This window comes from Dermacentor albipictus, chromosome 4, assembly GCF_038994185.2.
Source record: "Dermacentor albipictus isolate Rhodes 1998 colony chromosome 4, USDA_Dalb.pri_finalv2, whole genome shotgun sequence".
Taxonomy (NCBI): Eukaryota; Metazoa; Arthropoda; class Arachnida; order Ixodida; family Ixodidae; genus Dermacentor; species Dermacentor albipictus.
Window position 1 is genome coordinate 165750731 of NC_091824.1, and position 19933 is coordinate 165770663.

A 19933-nucleotide genomic window follows, 5' to 3' on the forward strand; every position below is an offset into this window, starting at 1 on the left:
CATATCCACTGACCACCATCGGCACGTGTCATTTGCATAGTTGGATACTTCAAGGCTGCTAATAGGAAAATTAGAAAATGACCAGCCTTTAAGCACATTGCAGGACACGCTGTGTATATGCCGATGTCTGCGCCAAACTACACCACAACCAAACATTGATCTATGCGGTACTAGTATCCAGAAAAGGGCGTAGGAAGGAAAAAACGGCGATACTGTCGCCCACGAAATTACATCGCATGCGTTATACTGCCGATGATTTCCCGGTGGGCCAGGTACAAAGCGGCCAAGTCTCCAAGCAGATGACATGGAATGCAGTCGTGACTGGCTGAAAAGGCTGTCTCATGTCCATCGGTGATCGCACCTTACAGTGCATCAGATAAGCAGCGGCGACATGGTAGGGCACACACGGCGGTTGCGACGAAGCGTATCGGCGGCACTCTATAGCGTGAGATGTAGGACGCCAAGCTAGCTCGACCGGCCATTAGCATCCTCGATTGATTTCTGATCTTATGTGTCGCTTAGTGTGTGTATCCATATAATATATATATATATATAAAATGGTCTATGAGAGAGAGAGAGAGAGAGATGGACTTGTAAATAGAATTACTTTCGGGAAAAAGTGCTAGACCAATTTTGTCGGCCTCGAGAACGTTGCGATAACCACGACCCACCATCTGCAGGAAACGACGGATCGTCTCCTCGCGAGAGTTGAGAGGTGCAAGGTAAGCTGATGAGCCCGATATTTATTTGCAGTATGCACATCGCGCCACTCTCGGACAGTTTTTCAGACATTCCATCACGCAAATAGTTCTTCTTGTCGTGAACTTCCTGAAAAGTCACCCTCAATAATTGCGGCTACGAAACGCATCGCTTGTGCTTGCACATCCCATGAAAAATTTTACGGCTTTACACCGGTTACTCAATAAAAGTGAGAAAAATTTTTGTTCGTCAATGCGGCCAACAGGAATGCCCTACAGAAAGGGGAAATGACACCGCCTCGAAAACTGCACTCGGTGAAAAGGCAACCCGAGGCACAAGGTGTCTTCCATATACGTCAGTAGTAGTGCAGTCTCTACCCAAAAATGTGTGTCGAAATTCCCCGAGTTTCTCTGCCCTGTTGTTCAAGGTATCGTTTTATTTATTTCTAATACTTCGACATACATTTTCACATTCCTGTAAGTCGGCTTCCCTACACAGCTCCACAGACAACCACAAACTCTCGTCCGCGCGCCCACTTTGTGAATTTATAGCGAAAAGTGAATGCTATCTCGTCTCGGCCGCTTTGAGCTCTGAACCATCACTGGCTGCCTTGGCCACTGTTTGTGTTGGACAGTTAAAATGGAACGATAGCTGCAACCTCGTGTTAAAGCGACACGGCTACTTGCTGTTTTGCGTGCATTTGGCTTTTTTTGTACCTCGGCAAGCATTTTAGGATGCGGAATCTTACCTTCAATAGAATATTGCTAACAAGGATAGAGGGAGCAATTTCATTTGAGCAGTCGCACGCAATACTATAGTTCTTTTTAAAAATGCTTGCTGTACGCCGCCATGGCAGACCCCACATTTACCCATGTCCTCACGGATTCGCGTGCTGCAATTCGGGCTTACGAAAGCGGCAACGTACCGAAAGAGGTAGCGCATATATTACTAGCAAGCTCAAACGAGTGCAAACGGTGCCTCTCCTGGTTCCCCGCTCACATGGGGAAAGACATCCACCTACAAAAACCCAACCTCAATGAAACGGCCCATGACCGTGCGCGAGAACTTGCCCGCCGCGACGGTCCCACGGCCTCCGAGGTACATTCAGTTTAATGACCCGCTACTCACATACCAAGAAATCACCTCACACTATCGAAAAGGCAGAATGAAATACCCGCTCCCGCACGCCAAACTCGAGCGCGCGCAGGCGGCTTCGTTTCGAATGCTGCAAACGGACTCGTATCCGTCACGAGGCCTATTAAGCAACTACAATTAAGAAATCCCGGCAAATTGCCCAGACTGCCCAGAACCCTATTGCTCACGCTCGCACATGCTTTGGCAATGTACCGCGTTACCAGAGGGCCCTCTCTCCAGTGAGCCCGAATGGGAAGAGGCCCTCAAAAGCCCGGACCTAAACTGCAACTCAAGGCCGTCCAGAGGGCCCAAGAACTGGCGGAGCGTCACCACGTTCCCGTCCCGACTTGGGCGTCACCTACGGTTTCGGCCCAAGGAGCTCCCCGCGTGCGATCTCCAACGGCTTAGACCCCTCAGGACCTCAATAAAGTTCTTGACTGACTGACTGCTGTACGACGACTCCGTAACGGGTCAACAAGCTCCACCAGTCCAATTCAAGGCTTATAGTCCAGCACAAACGGTTGTCTCGACATCATCCAAGCTTCTTCGTAAAATATACGATAGTCCTTTAATATCAGGCGCAGCTAACCATGGACTGCGGCTAGGTTTATCAGCAGCCTTGCCGCTAAATGTCAACCGATTCCTTTCTGCTGACACTGCGTCCTTGGAGGATCCTACAGAATCATCCTAGTGACCCACAGCATGTAAAGAAACATCCGCAGAAAATTTAAGCTTACTATATTTACATATAGTAAGCTTACCGAATTTAGAACCACATAAGAACGTCAAATGCTGCAAAACTGCTCCCTTCATCGGAACAAAAAGCGTCGCAATTGATTCTGACACTGACGCAATACTGAGTGCATTGGGGTTGCTGAATTTTGAAAAGTACGCCAGTTTCTGATATTATGAGCAAGATACATTAAACATGAGTTTAAAACACGTGTTGTAAAAAAGATACCTCAGAAGGTCAGAAGAATAGTTGGATGTTGCCAAGTTAATTGATAAAGAACTGACACTGAAATGCATTACCCAAGCCGCGTACATGTCTGGTTTTGGTTTTCTGGGGTACACAGGCATTTACGTCCCCTACATGTCAATCTATTTAATATCTCCGCTATTACGACAGACCGGCAAATGGTCTTACAGTAACCGCTGCAGTGTTCACGCAGCTATGTTATGAATACTGCGTGAGCAGTTCTGCACCCACAATTTGACTTGAACGGGCCTACTGCCAATAAATTGGCATCTATTAAGTTTAAAGGTATAGGCGGAACTCATTAACCAAAATTAAATTAGAGTGCTAGTGATCACTGCGGCTTCAGTGTTTAACGTAAGTAGTGATGCCGGTGACTTTGAATGTTCCGTTGCCAACTATAATCACAATTCTAAAAGTTTATTTCGCTTATCCTAAAGCGTATTCTGTAAATATTCGCACAAGTAAGCGTTAAAGCAGTTGTGAATGACCCTTTTAACTTTGATATGTTACTTTCTATGAAATTCATTGACCTCGAAACCCTAGAAAATATAGTGGCAAGCCTGAGAGCCCCACAAATTTCTTATAATAGCTCTTTTTACGAACCGGATTTGGCTTCGCTTCCCAGAAGGTGTATGTGTCATTACACCGAAGGACGTCACGTGGGAGTCGAACATGCTGTCGTCCTGGCACTGCTTCCCGCTCGCTTGGTCGTCTGCTTTGCTGTCACTCGTTGCGCGGCCCGATGTAAAAACAAATTAGAGTGTAAAAAAAAACGTTGCCATGTTTGGCTTTTAGATGACCGCCTTATGTATCATGACGTCACGACACATGAACCTTCCGGGAAACGTCACCAAAACTGCGCCAATATTCGCAAGAAGCTCTTACAATACAATTGTTCGTAAGAGAAAATTTCGGCTAATCCTATTGCTGGGCATGACATCATTGGTGAAGATGTTTACCCAATGAGAAAGAGCACTTACCAAACAAGAGCTTTGTGAATTTGCTCCCTGATTCGTAAAAAAAGAAGCTATTATATAGAAAATCTTATAATGCGATTTCAGACTTACCAGTACGCTCGTATTTGTTCTAGGGTTTGGGGTCGAGGACATTTCTCATGCACAAAATTATGAAATGTCTCAAGATATGCTACAGCTATTAACGCAAAGTTAAATATGGACAATCAGCCAGGGCCAGCTTGCACAGCACGTGCTCGTAATTTTCCGGCAGGTCCGGTGGTCACTTCAAGACAGTGCAGGTCGTGCGCTTAAACGATACGCGTAAGGTTGGGAGGCCTGCCCTGCGTCCACATCGAGTGAACTCCCGCACCAAGATACAGGCATCAAAGTGCCGTTTCCGCACACAGATTCGAAAGGATGAGTGGGCGGAATGACGTTGGCACGGCGCACGTATACTATAAAAGTGTGGATGCACGTGGGTCAGATCTCCCACCGAGTCAGTATGCAATGCACATTGACCTCGGCGAGGAATTCCACGCGGCTCAACGGGGTGGGCGACGTGTCCCCTCCTTGGACATCCGCAAGGCCGGTGGCCAGGAACCCCGGCTCCGGATACACGTGAGTTTTCTCAGAACGAGACCGGTTCGTTCGTCTTGCAGATGGGGAGCGAGAAAGAGAGAGAGCGGCATATATCGAGTCGTCAAATGGCGTATACGCGCAGCCCGCGAACAATGGCCATTCTCGGCGTAATGGAACGGCGCACGCAGCGTGATGGCCGCCCCGCCAGCTGCCCCTCGCCGCACTCTGCTACTACTATACGCTGCTCCCGGACTCATTCATGCGCTGGCGGATGTCCACGCATCTTGCTCTGTCACGAAGCCGATGCGCGTCGAGATACGGCATTCCTGCGACAGGCAGGCCTCGTTATTCTATAGGCGTCTGCCTATATTTACGCTCCTTCATTTTCGCATATTTCGTCCTCTAAAAATTGGGACGTAAAAACAGGCGTTATTCTTAAAAAGGAAAACCAGTAAGAAATCTGCGTTTTTTTGTTGTCCGTTTCGGGATTTTTCTGGCAACGTTGAGAGAGAGAGAGCAGAGCGAGAGAATTAACCAGAGGTGTGTATCCTGTTTCTGCTGTTAATGTTGACAAGCTAACTGAGGCAATTGTGTCCGTTTGCAGAAAAAAAAACGTTTTACTTAAACAAGCAAAATTACTGACACGAATAAATAAGGACAGAGAGAGAGAGAGAGAGAGTTGGGGTGGAAAGACGGGTAGGTTAGCCAGTGTAAGTACCGGCTGGCTGCCCTGTGCAGGGGAAAGGGATAAAATGAATAAAATGCGATAGAAGAAACAAATAAAAAATAAAGAAACTTTGAAGGACAAGGAGATATGCTCGCAAGCCATGTGACGAACTTTTTTATACAAATTCTTATTGGCAGGCACTAGTTATAGTCTTCAAAGAAACCACTATAGGACGTGCTCTGTGATCTCTTGTTTACTTTATCCTCTGCCCTTTCTCTAACCCAGATAAAGAACGTACAAAAAGGGTGTGCGCACGGGCATGCCTCGAAAGAGCTGCGATGCTTTTTCTTCTCTTACAAACCCTTGCTGACGCACATTATCATTCGGATTTTTACCACTTCTGCGTACCGTGAAATTGTCGAGCCTTAGACATACCTTAGTTAAGAAAACATTCTTTCAGCTTCACGGCTATACCACTCACAGTGCAGAGCAACGTCAGCGCTGCGTTCGCTAGGTTGTATCGGGTGGTGGCGTCCTTCCAGTGGGCCAGCACGTGAACCCCATTCTAGGGGCTGCGCTTTGGCTGATATTGCTCGAAACTCATTATTTTGAAAAGGTACATCAGTACATGAATTAGCTCAGAAGAGGGGTGTAGTCGACGAGTCAATGACTGATGAACTAAGCAGGCTTTTCCGACAGGAATCTAAAACCACGCCGGGTGGTCGTGTACCAAAGGCTGGTTGGCGTCGTTATCATTGAAATTTTGTTTCGGTTTCCTGGCCCACTTCATGCAGATCTTGTCGAAATATTATTTGTAATATGATATATCTGTCGCAATAAATATATCTTGACCAGTCGCCCACGCTAAGAAGGCAGCGCTCATTGCTCTTGCAACGTCAGCATTTTTTTCTTATCCTAAAAAATTATAGGGTTTTACATGCTGAAATCGCTTTCTCATTATGATCGAGGCACGCCGTAGTGGGGTACTCCGGAAATTTTGACCACCTTGGGTTCTTTAACGTACACCTAAATCTAAGGACACGGGTGTTTTCGCATTTCGCCCCCTTGGAAATGCGGCCGCCGTGGCCGGGATTCGACATTGCTCGTCATTGGCTCTCTGAAAAAGGGCTGAAGTTTTTGCGCATGGCTTAACATATCACTTACAAAAATGTTTCGCTCTGATTGATTGTTTATTGTTCCACGTGGCTGTGACTCATGTTGGCTGAGTGTATAAGTACGACCTGGCTTTCGATAATAAACATTGCTGGAAGTTAGCGCTGTGTGTGTCCCTGTGTGTCTTCTTTTGTCCCGTCTTTTATTCGCGCTACCGTACACCCTTTGAAGATACATTACCAACAAGCCCACATTGCAAAACTAGGGATTAGATCCCGCGACCTCGTGCTCAGCAGCCCAACACCATAGCCATTGAGCAACCATGGCGGTTTTTTTTTTTTTGAAGGGGGCGGGACTTCGGAAGAAAATCGTGTTTGACCGATTTTCTTAAAATTTACTCGGAGCGCAATAATCGGGAATGATTGGGTGTTACCTGAAAGTGAAGGACCCTAATGTGTCATCGGTTTCAAAGATACGCATGCGCATCGGCTCTGTGTAACAAGCAATTGAACAAAAACGGGCAGGCTTGTGATGGGGCTCGGTTCTCCATCTGGTTTAAATGTGTTTACTTCGTCTCCTAGACATATAAACGACAAAAGTGTTTTGTGATCTGCTTGGTCGGATACTGTGGGTTTAAATAAGAGTGTTCTTGACATTTCTTTGGAAAACAGTAGTCATTCGACACTGTCTGACAACCGGTATCGAATGGGAGCAGTATAGACAGCTTTAATTAGTTACGACCTTACAACCGGCTTTGCTCACATGGCTGCATCATTAGAAGTACAACTTGTTACAATTTTCCCGCAAGAGTACGTTTACTATTCCTTTCTTCACACCTACCTGCGAATCATTCTGTACCGTTAGGACTCAATAACCTGGGTGGCACCCACTGACATGCGTCTTGTGAGAAAACCTTTAATAATTGTCCAAGTGCATGGCGCACACAAAAAGATTATTAAAAACTGGGAACTCGCAATAAAATCGTTATATATGGTATATCATTAAGCATCAGCTCCAGTACGCGCGTTATGTGGTAGGTAAACGTAAATAAGCATAGACAAGTCAATTCGGTACAATGGTGTATCCTCCATCTCCAAGTGGTAGCCGTGCGAGCTCCGTAAACAGTTCCTATAGTAACGGGAATATTTCAGTCGCGAAATAGAAGTAAAGAAAAAGCACCGGAATAACCGCGCCTCTCAGACCACTCGCGCGCAGCACACGTGTGACTGCGTGGGTAGCGGATGTCATTGCGGGACCGGAAATGCGCTCCACGCCGAATTCTGTTAATGGCTCCTTGAATGGAAGCTCGTGTTTCCAGCGTCTATCGAGACGGCGGTGAAAGATCACGCCAAAATAAAGAGTCGAAGGGGTAAGTTCTAATAAAGAAAGAACCAGCAGTTATGCTCCAAAAGGTCGTTGTGGGTCTGCTTCTTATGTTTTTCTTTCCTCAACTGTTCCAGGCAGCAAGAAGCAGCCTTTTCGATGCCGCAAGACATTATCACGCACTCGGCTTGGCTGTGGAAAGCGTTTCGCGGGTGTGCCGAGCGCGTTTGCAGCTCAGAGCCGATTCGCGCTTAAATGCTCATGAGCGTTCTTAGCGCTGACGTTAAAGGGTCACTAAATAGAAATAAGCAATCAATTCACATCGGTAAAGTATTCCATCAAAACACTATTATTACATCTTTGGTGGAATAATCCTTATTATTTACAGATATCAGGATGGTCTCACTTACTACCTTGGAAATTTATCTCTGTCTCTTGCACGACGGGGGCGCCGATGACGTCAGAGTGACGTCGCGAATTGGCGATGGTTCTGCCGTTTTTGTCCAGCACAACTAAAGAAGTTGCGAAGCTGAATATTTGCGTATATCAGGCCGTAGCACGCAATCCAATACGTTCCGAAAAAAATTTAACTATAGCGCCGAGTTGACGCTGTCAAAATCTGTTAGGTGTTCCGGACGAAAAGGAACAGCGCTCCTCTCTGTTACCCTGACGAGAGCGCGGTTCGCTGCAGTTTCTTGCCGCAGAAAAGGCAGCAAATACAACTCGCCACATGGTCCCAGTAAATGACCTTCTTAAAATGTTGCCTCCTATAGCACAGCTCATACTTCTTGAAGTGGCACACATTGACGAACAGGGCGAAAATTCTGGAGTTAAGAAGAGAGAAAAGAAGGAAGCGACTGGGGGCATTTTTTCAGTACTGATGCCAGCGAATTACTTGAGAGCCTGCTGTGTGTTTCGAGAATGGAAATGGGGGAGGGGGGGCGTCTCCCTCATTGGGCACTACTCATCTTTCTGTGAAACTAAAGCGAACCTAAGTAGATGACGCGAGGTTTGAGGATTTGACGTAAGTCCAAGGTCCAGAACATTCTGCTGCATGAAGCCCCAGCGGGTGCGGACCATTGTGCATCTGTCCCACCTGGATCGTCAGAAAGTTACTTTCCAAGTTTATGGGAAATTGATTCCTGCCTCCGAGCCTGACCATCTCTTGACGCGACGCGAGTGAAGGCACGAATGTATACTTTTCGAACCTTAATTCTGGGGTACGTCTGAAGAGCAGGCGGCTGGGAAAAGTGATGAACTACACAACGCACTTGGGAATGTCTTGTTGCTGGGTATGTCAGCGCCGTGCTGGCTGACATGCAAGGTCTTTTCGTTCTGAACCATCGTGCCTCATCACGATGCCATGCAAAAGAAACGACTCTGAAAATGCAGAAAGAAAACTGAGCGCGCATTTGAAAGAAGAAAAAGAAAATTTCGTTAACAAATCACGACAGCCAAGACAGCCTCACATTCCCAAGTATCCACAGCTATCGCGCAGGTGGCTCCGCCACGCAGCGTCTTTAGGCAGAGAAAGAAGTGCCAGCTATTTGTCAGCCAATGCTGTTCTAAAGTAGAAGTGAGGGACATTCTTTCAAAAGGGACATGGGTTTGGGCGTGAAACTGATGACAGAAACTGACAAAAAGAAATCTCCTATCATTCAAATTGCAAATGTGTATGCTAATGATATACGCGAAGTCAGACACATTCTATGGGGAGGGACTGGACAGGTAAAACCAATTAATAGTCGGAAGCAGCCTGACCATGGGAGCGCGCTGTGAGGGAAAATCTGGTTGTAAAACAGAGGTAATCACCACGCCAAGGACACGTCTGGACGTTAGACATTATTGAAATATAAAAGAAAAACAAAAAGGAGTACAGTTTTTTATAACGTTTGATCACGACGGATAAGCACAGCCGGAAAGCGCGGGACTCGAACATCGTGTCGCGCGCCAGCCAAATACGATGTAATGCGATGCCACCGGCCAGCCACGTACGCGAATATGCGATACAACAGGCGCACACATATCGTTGTTTGTGCTGTAATATGCTATTCCGCTCGGACTGTCTGCCATCGGGCGAAAGATTTCCCACAGCTACTGAAGCGGCCCTTGCAGCGCGCAGAATGGCGGTAACCGCAGAGGCACGCATGGAGTCAAAAAATGTGACCAACTCAGCCATGGAAGAGCCTTAAATAACGTAATGCACTCTCGTTAAGCTAGGCCAACCACAAGCAACAAGTAACTACCGCCAATCTACCCTTCTCCTCCGCGTTCATCTCTCACTCACAAGCTTCCAATATCAAGCGGCACTTACGCCTCTCCGCTTGGTTTCGATCGCAAGGGAGATGCGATGTTTGGCATTACTTTTTCTTGTGACCCCCTGTGTATGTTCTGAACGGTTTTCGTCTATATTAGTGCTATAAAACATTGTTCATTTAGCAGCATGAGATGGAGACTGAATTTTCTGTGTACTAAATATTTAGAGATTGGTGATTAGCAGTAGTGAAAGTTCGTTAGCTCACGCGTATTGTGGCTTTTTGGTAGAGTGCTCTACAGTGGGCACTTAGGCACCAAAGCCCTTATTCATAAAAAGCTCTTATATACAGGCTAGCATTGTTCTTAAGAGAATAGTTCGGCCACTCCTGATGCTGGAGATATTAGCGAAGGCGGCTTGACGATGGAAAAGAGCACTTACAGAGGAAATGCTTTGTGAATGGGGCCATATGTGTTCGTGATTTAAAGAAGTAAGGAAGCAAACGTGTTGCAGTGCTAGAATAAAGAGAAAGAAAGACGGAGGGACCTTTTATAAACAATAAACCTCGGTGTGAGCCACCAATGACAGCCACGTTAATGTGCGCGTATCAGAAGCAGGTTGAGACATATCAAAATTGCTTCCCATTGTGTTTTATTCTCCTATACAAGTTAGTCAAGAGAAAAAAAAATATCATGAGCCTTTTCACTCTGTGAAGGTACGTAGATGACCAGGGAAGCTGTTTAGCACACGACACAGAGGTGACACAGAATTTTGAACAAAGGTACGAAATCATTTACCGTGATTCTTGTATACGTTCACGTGGACGACGGAACCGCCAGCCCCAGGAGCCGGTGGAAGCTATAGACACTCGTGACGTTTCGACCGGACCGCCACCACGGGAGCGCGGAAGGAAGTGAAAGTAGATACGCGAGCGCTTGGAACGCCGACAAAGACAGGGCTGTGCGAACGTAGACATGGCCGACGCGGGTCGAAGTGTAGTATATGTTCTCACCAGCTTAATATCTGATACGGGATCTATTTAGGCCCAAGATATTAAGCTTATTTTTGCAAGCTGGCGGAGTTCTTGAAGTCTGCTTCACCTACGCCGCGATTCGGACCGGTATTGCACCATCTTCGAGATCGGCCCGCGGTTTTTACTCGCACAGAACAAGAATGCACGGAATCCTAACCATACACAGCTTCGCTGTAAAAATAAAAGCCATAAGGAAAGAAAATCAGGACATGTAGCTCTTATAACGACTTGCTGTCCATGCGTCGACTTTCCCACAAAACTCTGAGCACACAAATTTCGGAAGGGCAAGGTTTGAAAAAGGCGAACTTACCAAACGTCCAGCAGACCGTCGAGAGGGCTGCAGTGTTGCTGCGCGCGATTCTACGAAATTTTTTTCTCCTTCTAGGCAGGTACAATTGTTTCATTGTTTCATTCGTTTGCTGTTAAGTCAGTCGCTTGCACCTTCTTCTTTGAAGAATAAAAACAAAAAGAAGGGGACTGCAGAAATTAACCGGAATAGGGCTTTATAAAGGCTCTCCGTGACGGCCTAGCTGCCCTCACGAAGGGCGACTCCACGCCCCCGGCGCCTTCTGCCGCGACGCGCCTGGCGCCGAGGCATTGGGCGGTGAGGCGCCTCGATGCCAAGTTCGATAGACGCCGCCGTCGAATAAGCCCCGTTCAGCAAGCAGGTAAAATGAGCGGCGCCGAAGCAACGAATCGGAGGGAGCATCCCCGACGTTCGTCATCAATCAAAACGACCACGAACACCCGGAAAATAAAAAAAGAAAGAATCATGGCCTCCGTCGGCGGGACCCGTACTCGGCTACCGCAGCCGACAGGCAACGTGTAGTCAGTCGGTCAGCAGCGCAGTCGTCACAGCGTGGCGGGAAGCACGGGGAATTCCCGCGTGTCATCGTCACCTCCCCCCTTCGTAACGGGTGGCTAGAATCAACCCTTTGGTCGTGCATAACGGCGCGCGCACGCAATGTTTCGCGCGGGACACGATTTCGACCCCGATACGAGATTAGCGTGTACTCGACTGAGCTGTCTATGCAGCCGCTTTGACCACGTAAGCATGTACCCTTCAGTGCCAGCATGCAGCGTGGTCATTGGAGTGTGCATTACGGGTATTTCTAGCTCTGTGTACTCCACGATGCGCGCAAATTACGCCCGACAAGCAGCGTCGCTGCACACCTGCCTGCAATTGCCAACTGTAATGACTAGACTGCCGCCCCCATACGCGGACGCGGTTATTTCGACCACGAGCGACCTGTATACAAAGCAAGTGATTTGCGACTCTCTGTTTTTTTTAAGGGGGTTGGGAGAGGGGGGATATTTTTAGGGAACAAACAAACAACGAACGGAAGCGACTGACCATCTGGCACTCCTGAAGGCGGTCGGGGCTTTGAAGACTGCTCTTCAAACTATGACACCCTGCGTCTTCGTCCTTGAAACTGTCCGCTATACCACGACGACCCATTCTTCTGCTGAAAACCAGAGGTCTGTTGCACCGGAGGCTCTTTGCTGAGGTGCCTTCAGTTTTGAAGCTTAGCGCACGCGATGCCGTCATTAGTTAAAAACAAACAGCCCCTTTAGCTGGAACTGCAGTCTCTGCTTGGTTCGAGGTGAACAGAGAGAAATCGGTGGTCACGGGTGGCTTCCTCGCGTGCGCCGGCGGTTCGAAGGCGCGCGCAAGACACGTGCCTGGCTGCGCGCCCCTTTTGCAGCGATGCGCTGATGTCCTTGCAGGGTGCACACACAACAGTGGGCAGAAGCTGGATTTTCTCTTTTGGACGCGCGTACAGGTTCGCTTCTCTAGTGGTCATTCTCATTTCTGCGTGGCGGCGAGAAGGGAACACAGATTTTTTTCGCCGGCACTCGCCGCACTGGCACTGCATGTCAAATTGGGAACAGCAGCGATAGAGCCGTTGTCGTTGCGGACATAGATAACTGTACAATATAGAGATACCGATAATACCGATACCGATAATAAAGTGAGAGAAGATGAAGAAAGTAAGGCAAAACACGCCTTTCTTCTGCTGCAATATCTGTAGTAAAGCCTGATAGCTTAATTTTCTAAAAGAGGATTTGTGAAAATTGATTGCCGCTTCGTTTCAACGGGGTAGCCTCTGCCTCCATCCGCGCCACATGCAGCGCAGCAGCAGAAGCAGCAGCGATCGCTCTCGCACTTCGCGACGCCGAGAGCAAGCGAAGGTCCGTCCGCGTCCTTACGGACTCACAAGCGGCGTGTCACTTATACATGAATGGAACACTCCATATACAAGCCATTCGAATCCTGGGCCTCTCACTAGAATGGACCCACGGCATCGTCTGCTGCCCCGGGCACGAAGGCCTGCGGGCCAACGAAGAGGCGGACTGTGCAACTCGAGGTCTCACTAGCCGAGCGGCAGACCACACCGTTCTTCAGCCCCCGACAGACCAACGAGCGACCCACGAGTTAACCACAAGTCAACAAATGCTACAGGACCAACGCCTCGAAAGAACACAATGCGCTCCCCCACATAAAGCTCTCAATAGACTCCAGGCAAGGGACTGGCACCGCCTGCAAACGAACACATACCCCCACTTGTCTCGTCTACATGCAATCTCTCCAGACAGATATACGTCCCGGACGTGCCCCTGTTGTAGCGCACATAACAGTCGAATACACCGACCGTTGGGACGATGCAATTTCGCCACTAGTCACAACACACACACTCACTACGTGGTCTTGGGAGGCGAGACTCTCCGAACTGGACCCCAGAAGCCAACTGGCGACCAGGCCCGGTGAGCCGCGATCGCCAATGGAGGCCTGTCAGAGGGAACCACCCATGAATAAACCACGCAACGATTTCTGCAATAATAAAGTTCCATCCTCCTCCTCCTCCTGCCAATAGAAATCATGATGGTCGATTTTCACCTGGGTGATTTTCTGTCTTGCCCGCGTCATTTTCTTCTCTTTTTGCGCTCTTATAATTTATTTCATATAAATAACTAACACGCCCAACCCGTCCCGTGAGAAAAGATTTGCTGTAATAGTATTAGATTATCACCGTTGCACGTTTTAACATAAACTGGGCATATAACACTCGTCAGCCCAAGATGAACATTTACAAACTTTTGAAACCTGACACGATGTATGGGTGACGCCCCTACGCGCCTGCCAGAAGTAAGGCTCTTTTTTTTTTTTAGGTAACGCCACATACTTCTCTTTACGACTTCTACGACTTCTCTTCACCTAATTCTGCCGTAACATCTGGTGTCCCACAAGGGTCCGTTTTGGGCCCTCTGCTCTTCTTGATTTATATTAATAATCTTCCTACTTGCCTTTCTTCCTCAACTGTCCAACTGTTTGCAGATGGCTGCGTGGTTTACCAGAAAATTACTAACCATCACGATTATCTCAATGTGCAACGTGATCTAGATAGGGTATTTGAATGGTGCAGTCAATGGCTCATGACACTTAGTACAAATAAATGTAAAAGCATGCAGGTTTTTCGCCACAACACTAATCATTGTCCGCGTACTTACTGCCTCAATAATATTCCATTACCATCTGTTGAAAGCTACAGATACCTTGGTGTTCACATTTCTTCTAATCTATCGTGGAATACGCATGTCGAATGTGTAACGAACAGCGCCAATCGCATGCTTGGTTACCTGCGTCGAAGCTTTTTTGATGCCCCATAGTCCCTGAACGAAATTCCTATGATATGCCATAAGTTCCAACGCCCTGTTCCATGCACTTTACAAAACCTTGGTACGTTCCAAATTAGAGTACACATGCGCCATATGGGATCCTAGTCAGACTACACTCATTCAAACTCTTGAAGCCATTCAGAATCGCGGAGCATGTTTCATCTTGTCGAATTATTCACGTCATTCCAGTGTCACATCTATGGAGAAAACCCTAAACTTGCTTGACCTTTTGTTGCGTCGAAAGTCATCTCGCCTAAGCGTTTTTCATAAAATCGATTATTATAACAACGAGATGAAGGACGTTCTGTTTCATCGGCCTCATTACATATCTTCAAAGTGGGTCTACCTTCTTGTCGCACAAAATTGTGTGATGACTCTTTTGTTCCTAGAACAAGTGTCGCATGGAACCACCTTCCGTCCACAATCGCTAGTATAACTGACGACCACAAGTTCAAGATCGCTTTACAAGACGCCTGGTAATATTTTTTGTTTGTTTGCTGCACGCCTTGCCATTTTTTCCCCACTCCTTTCTGTAGTGCCTTTGGGCTCTGAAAGTATTTTAAATAAATAAATAAATAAATAAATAAATAAATAAATAAATAAATAAATAAATACTAACATAAGATTAAGCTTACCATAATTTTATACTCATGCAATGTTGTCCACACAATAGGTTTGGTACGCTGGTTTATCCTTCCTTCCTTTATTTCAGTTCTCATCAAGCGTTTTCATGATCATCTTCTTCTTTGAGTTAACTTGTTCTTTAAGCAAGCTTTAATAAACGTTTGAAAAAAGAAAATCTAATCCTAAATGAAACAAGTATGATATTAGCGGTGACATAATCGCATAATCACGTTTGATTTGAAATACAACAGCTCTCGGTGAAATCACTCCAGTAATTACTGAAGGACGGTATTTGAACAATTATTATCATAACATGTGTCAAAAGAATGCGGATGACGTTGCATGCGACCACCAAGTCTACTGTAGATTAACGAAATTCCTATGATATGCCATAAGCGCCAACGCCCTGTTGAATGAAAACAACTCTTGCCCACATCGTCCGGAGGTCTAGAGCGTCATGAGCGCCACGGGATCCGTAGCACAAAGGGGAACGACATATAACTGGTGAGAGCTCGGAGTAGCCCGTAACAAAGGCTGTACGTGTAACGAGACCAGCATCACATGCATTCGACCGACAGCGTGCCATTATGGCTAACGCGGAAATGCATAATGTGCAATGACGGCGAGATACATTGAAACAGGTTGGATAGGTAGGCTAGTTGGTAACGCCTATTAATAAGAACTCAGAGCGCTAAAAACACGAAAGACGTAGAAAAAGAAACACACACCACACGCGCGTGTGGTGTGTGTTTCTTTTTCTACGTCTTTCGTGTTTTTAGCGCTCTGAGTTTTATTACATTGGAACGCCAATATCGACAACAATTACAACAATGAAACCAATATCATATGGTGAGAGAAAGAAGGGGGTGAGATCATTAAGCTCTAATTTAATTAGAATCGGCCTTCAATACGAGCATGCACTCGTTCCTCGTCTACAAGATTTTTTTCAGCACGCGAGACGCATACACAACAGGGCGATATGGTTTTTGCTATTTTCGCACGCTCAGCGGTTGTGCAGATACGTCAAACAGGCGACTTTGTGGCTCCCAGAGTTGTCTTGACATGCGGGTAGGTGCATATCTCGCGCTGACATCTCCAAGAAACTGAGGTTGACGTGTCGTCATTTCCCGCTACACCCCAAGAGATCTTTTTTTTTCTTCTGACAACTCAATCGAGAGCGCGCTAGGCGAGCTGAACCGACAAAGAGTGCTCCCGGGAATCAGGCTTAAGCAAAAGGGCCGCGCACAACTTCTGCGCCACCAACGGAACAAGATGGATGGGTGACGTTCGCGACTTACCGGCGCTTTACCACAAGCACGGCGGCGCACCTTTCAAACTTGCCGCCGTCGAAGTCCACTCCGGCTGTTGTGCATCCGGGTTACGAACGAGTCCCACACCACAAACCGACCACCACGATGGACGGTCTTAGAATGAATGAATGGACTGCTTGGTTGCCTCACGGCCTTCCCGCCGGACAGCGAATCGTCGTTTGGGAGAGGGGCAAATTCGCCCCACTCCGTGCCAGACCCTCGGGCAAAAGCGGCGAGATTGCTTCGGCGTCAACTTAGGGAGCTAATGCATCCCTGTTTCTTCTCGCCGGTTTCCCAAAGCGTGCCCCCACTGCGCCCGACTCCGAAGCACCGACAATTTGCCGCTCATGACCGTATGAACGAGAGGCCAAATAAAATCCAAAAGAGAACAAGCAGCGACACCTGTGCAACGTAACCTACAAATCCTTTCCCGTTGTTCTCGTCTAATGTTGACGCCTCCCCTCCCGACTGGCTCATCTCTCGCGGTAAGCACAGCGCGGGAGTCATTCACGCGAAACGCGGCTCGGCCACTTTCGCTTAGCCGTGTGACGGGCCCGTATCGCAATAACTGTAAAGCTTGTCTTCTCACCCCTCCGCCCAATTCTCTCTTTTTTTCTCGCTCCGTTACAAGTGATAAAGCGCGCACAGACACTGAGGGCGCGTGTGTTTGTTTGCGAGGCGAAGGGGTGAGTGGGTAGGGCGCGCTGTGGCTTGCGCGGGCCGTCACCCTCACCACCTCCGCGGCAGTCGCTATCACGCGCTGACTTGAGCGAATACCGAGCAACACTTAATGAGCGCGGCGGCAAGAGGGTGCAAAGAAATCTGAGCGGAAAAAACGCGCTGGCGTTGATTAGAAAAGAAGCTGGAGTATGCAGCTTCTCGCGATAGCAAGCTGGAAAGGCCCGCGATTAGCAAGATACGCCGCAATATTCTGAGATACTGCTGCGGATGCCTACGCATGATCACACGGTTATGCAGGAGGCTTTGATAGTAAGTAGCTCCAGACGTTAAGTTCTGCATTGATATTTCTGCGCGGAAGATTGCCGTAAGAAGGAGCAACACACAGCGAGTTGATGAGGCGAGCTACTGGCTACCGCACGACCGTAACTAACTAACTAACTAACTAACTAACTAACTAACTAACTAACTAACTAACTAACTAACTAACTAACTAACTAACTAACTAACTAACTAACTAACTAACTAACTAACTAACTAACTAACTAACTAACTAACTAACTAACTAACTAACTAACTAACTAACTAACTAACTAACTAACTAACTAACTAACTAAATAAATAAATAAATAAATAAATAAATAAATAAAAGCCGGAAAAAAATAATATTGCATATACATCCCGCGTACTGTAGGAATAAGTGAAAGCGAAGCTTGCATGAGTCAGCAAGGCGAATGGCATGCATCTCGATGAGAGACGCGGTGCTGAATTCAGTGTCGAACACGTCTTTCAGCCACCACGGTGGACCTTGGGCAGCATGTGGAAGCTTTATTCAAGATTAAAGTGATCTTGAATCACAACAAACGACGTGCTCGACCGTGTAATTACTCGCCACAGCGAGTTTGTTGTTGTTCTTGTTGTTGTTTTGAAAGATTGGGGCGCATACCCACAGTGGGGGATTGCCCATGAAGCTGGTGGTTAAGGAAAACGGACAAGTATAGGTGAATTAAAGAATTGGAAATTGCCACTTACAGATAAAAGTTCTGGAGCAGGACAGGAGCAGAAAAAAGAAAGATCGACACGAGACCAAAACATAAAAAAAAACAATTAAGAGGAATCACTTTAGCAGGGTAATCGATTGGTTTCAGTAAGTTAATTACGCACCTCCAAGCAAAAAATTCTGTTATTGGACACAAAAATAGCGGCTTTAAAAGAGATAATTGCAGGCTCAGACAAATTTATACCAAGACTGTAGAGGAGTTCGCAATAATTTTTTTTCGTATTATAGAGAAACGTCTACAGAACAAAAAGAAAGGATCTACATTGCAAAAGCATGGGAGAGTGGTGTGCGTGTGGTGTGTTTCTTTTTCTACGTCCTTCTTGTTTTTAGCGCTCTAAGTTGTTGTTGTTTTTTCAGAAAGGATATATTGTTTCTACCCCTACACAGAATGGGCACAGTAGTGAGAAAACTAGTCGAAACCTGTGTGGATAGAAATTTAACGTCCGTATAGGGCAGCCCAGATGGACAGCGAACTTCCGCGATTAACGCCTCCTGTAACTTCTATCTTCATCGTCAGCTAGAGGATGCGCGTGCTATCATTATGTAAATAAACTGTTGCTATGCGACCCGGCTAATGTACCCAGCGTCTCAAATTGCTGGCTTGTACTTGGGATAATTCTTAAGGATGCTTTATTTCTCCTCTTCAGGCATGCGCACACGGCCTGGTATTTAGAGCATCGTGCTTCAGGGCTGGTGATACCGGGTTCAAAACGAACCTTCGGAAATGTAATTATTTATTTACATATATAGAAACGCTTCAGGGCCACGCTCAAGGTCACATAACTGGCTAGAAATATACCATCCGGGAAGTGGGCAGAAGAGCCAAACAAAGCTATCGCTCCAAAAATACGTTGCGCGTTCAGTGAAACGCATCTAGCCTCATTGTTTCACAGGCTTTATTTTCTCTATACAATCCGTTTTTGTCCGTCTTCTTTTTGGTGTCCTTTCTTCGCACATGTTTAATTCTAAACATCGCTAACTAGCTCAAAGCCACGTCCACTTATCTTGCTGCCAGGTAGGAAGGCGTTCCGACAATTGCTGCGAAATTTTGCTGCTACAGCAGTGTATATAGCTCGAAATTGGCTTTGCCTTGTCCGTCCTTTCCGTTACGCTGACCGCGAGCGTTGTCGTCATTGACGAAGCTCAACGACGATTTTTGTCGTCGTCAGGCCACCTCGCCATCTTCAGTTTCGCCACTACCACTATGTGAAGAAAAAAGAAAACTTCATTGGAATTTGAAGCCATGTCAAGGGAGTATTTGTGCATTTGGCAGTCGAGCCCACTATAACCGCCGAGCTATCGCGCAATTTTTTTCGCTCTCTTTCGGGATATTTATTCACGTGCGCAAAGTATCATGAACAAGTAGCGACCCCTTATAAGCAAACTATTGCCACTCATCATTGCGGACACTATGACGAAATGATGCAATCACCACGTATACAAACTTCAGTGATGTTCACTGTAACAGACACTAAGCGCGCACTTCTTGGAATAACTTTTTCGTGAATCCGTCATAAGACGTGGTTATGACATTGTTTATTTAACCTGTTGTTAATTCTCTTATATATAGTTCACTTGACCCATGCAGGAGGCGCACGCATCGTTTACCACATGACGTATGCCACTCGTCGCAACCATGTTTGTGAATTATGGGGATAGAATAACGTACGTACCTTTACAACGAATCACTGTTCTTTCTATGGCGATATCTAAATCATACAAACGGAATTTCATTAACACGAAACTGACAGATACGATTCATAGACTGCAATTTCGTGCAGTCACAGAACGTAACCTTTCGAGTAGCTAAATTATTTTCCGCGTAGATGAAAGCAGTGTTAAATAA

At 46.7% G+C, this 19933-nt stretch overlaps 1 protein-coding gene, 1 long non-coding RNA gene and 1 pseudogene across 3 annotated transcripts in view; 2 read left to right on the forward strand and 1 right to left on the reverse strand.

Annotated features, from left to right (window-relative positions):
* Nucleotides 1-11388, reverse strand: part of LOC135899946 (Friend leukemia integration 1 transcription factor-like) — a 73226-nt gene extending 61838 nt beyond the window's left edge. The window contains exon 1 of the mRNA XM_070537769.1: nt 11048-11388. The gene's annotated coding sequence lies outside the window, so the exon portion shown is untranslated. The remainder of the gene's footprint in view (nt 1-11047) is intronic.
* The window catches only part of LOC135899950 (uncharacterized), a 273078-nt gene that overhangs the window by 196959 nt on the left and 56186 nt on the right, over nt 1-19933 (forward strand). The gene's annotated exons all lie outside the window — the stretch shown is intronic.
* On the forward strand, nt 10679-10858 carry LOC135900031 (U2 spliceosomal RNA; annotated as a pseudogene).